General features: G+C 34.5%; 1 protein-coding gene across 1 annotated transcript in view; it reads right to left on the bottom strand.

Annotated features, from left to right (window-relative positions):
• The window catches only part of LOC108734900, a 33,563-nt gene extending 31,753 nt beyond the window's left edge, over positions 1-1,810 (bottom strand). The window contains exon 1 of the mRNA XM_018466663.1: positions 1,472-1,810. The gene's annotated coding sequence lies outside the window, so the exon portion shown is untranslated. The remainder of the gene's footprint in view (positions 1-1,471) is intronic.
• Between the last annotated feature and the right edge of the window lie 514 nt (positions 1,811-2,324).

Genomic DNA, 2,324 nt, shown 5'->3' with positions numbered 1-2,324 from the left:
TAATATAATATTAATTATTATTAATTAACAATAAATTTGTCATTGTCGAACAATATTGCATACAGAATAAATCAGGTTCTGTATTATGATCCAGCTCAGAACATCGGATACAATCTTGATTTAAAGATTGTACCGAAATCGTAATAGAATTTGTAGCATTAGATTGTGATAAGAAATTGGTCAGATGACTGGATTAAGGGATAGGATACTCTACTATGATCAATTTCTGATCAGATGGTTGGATCAACAGAGTACTGTGCGCTGATCAATTTCTGATCGGATGACCGGATCAAGGAATGGAGTACTGTACTCTGATCAGAATCTGATCAGATCGGTGGATCAATGGATAGAGTACTGTACTCTGATCAGAAATTGATCAGATGCCCGTATTACGGAAAATCTTATCCGCATCTGATCATAATCCGGGTTCTCTGAATTAATTTCCAGTCGGGTTACGACACTCCGGCGCTTTCATATCATATACCTAAATTGAGACTGGCTAGAACCCAGTGATGGATCTAGGACATTCGCAGCCCCAACCGTACCTAACTTAAACTTAACTTCTTTAAGGGATCCCTATTCATAAAAAAATAAAAGTGAAACTATAAAATTCCTAAATATCAACAAATTTAAAAGACATCCGTGACTGGAATACGGGTCTATTTGTGAGCTCGATGTAGAGTGCATCGTTTGCGTCACCTTAGATCTACCTCTAATTTGGACCCATGTTACATGTTTTCTCTGCATTTCACTTGCATATACATAGATAAGGTACAACATATTATCAATTATTGTAAAAGCGATTCAGTTCACCTTTAGAGTAATACTTCATGGAGATTACTATGAGAAATAAGTATGTGGGATTTTAAATGATTTGATGTGGTGTTATTTGTCGGTATCTTTTTAATTCCTTTTCTGCACACCAAAGTTGCTTTATATGTTTATCTTGAGAATTGCAATACTTAGATAAAAGAAAGAAATGGACAAAAAAAAAATCGAAACTATTCGTTTTTGAGCTAGAAATTTATTTTCTTTTATTAAAGAAAAAGTTTAATTTGAGTTACAATTACAACTTTCAAAGGAATGATCTTGAAGACATCTTCTGATTTATTTCTATTTTTTTAAGGTCCTGAATTATCTGAAGATATAAAGTGCACAGGATACTATTTTATTATTTTTGTTATTCCAAGGAGTAATTACCAAGAATTGATATGTTCAAAAAACCCCGCTCACGTTCAAAAATTGGTTAGATATGCAGTTCCACTGCTTCCAATTATGAGCGAATCTTCGTATTTCGCGAAAACTAGTAAATAAATAGTAATCCGATTTACTGCTCCACTTAGCTTCTGTTTCTGCTTCTTGTTTTCCTAACTATTCTTTCATGTTTCAGAAGGCGTTAAACCATTCCANCTTCCGGTTTCTACAACTAACATTTGATATTTATTATTTATAATTTATTACTTGCACTTACATACTTAATTACTGATTTCCAAAATACTCATCTCCTTTTCCATAGAGCGAACAATTCTCCTGTAGGTACTTTCCCTTTAAAGACCATTGCAAAGAAACTTTAAGCACCCATAAGTGCCCGTTCATAAATCACTTCACCACAAAAAAGACGCACTTTTAATAGAAACGCAACAAACAGTCAAGATAATAAAACAAACAGTAATTCAGCGCGTTGCCTTCTTGATTCGAATCGCATGCACCTGTGGATCGTTCTTTTGTTACCACCTCGGAGATGGGCACTATGGAACGCGCGAAATCAACAGAGCGCGAACTTTGGGAGGTAATTTGTGTGATGTTTTGTGTTCCGCGGATATGTAACTAAAGAAAGCACGTATGCATTGTCATTGGAGTGTGTAACCGTTGGGATAAACCGAAATGCACTAGCGACAAAATAACTCAGAAAGAAATTAGCAATTTTACACACTAGAAGTGATTCGATGAGACTTTTATTAGTTCTTGTAACTCCTTTACAAGAACAGAATAAAAAATAAGGTTTTACAGGGAAGAGAAGTAAGAGTTTTGGGGATGCATATTAGGAGGGTTATGCTAGGTTGGGGTAGGTTGCTGATTTAACAGAATAATCATTTTCTGTTGTAGTGCTTATTTCAAGTGTTCACTAAACGCGACTCTCTTGATGATTTCAGGACATTGAGCTAGTCTGGTTTGACTATTGATAGCAGAAAGATTATAAACTTATTTGAAGCTAAATGTTAAATATAGAAATAGGACGTCAAAGTTAAAAGTGACAAATAAAACTTCTAATTAATTTTTTGATTAGGCCTGAGGGGTGTACGCGAAAAAAGTATTCATTCTCA

This window comes from Agrilus planipennis, unplaced genomic scaffold (genome assembly GCF_000699045.2).
Source record: "Agrilus planipennis isolate EAB-ADULT unplaced genomic scaffold, Apla_2.0 scaffold84, whole genome shotgun sequence".
Classification (NCBI taxonomy): domain Eukaryota; kingdom Metazoa; phylum Arthropoda; class Insecta; order Coleoptera; family Buprestidae; genus Agrilus; species Agrilus planipennis.
The sequence above is the reverse complement of the archived record's forward strand: the minus strand, read 5'-3'. Positions and strand labels throughout refer to the sequence as shown.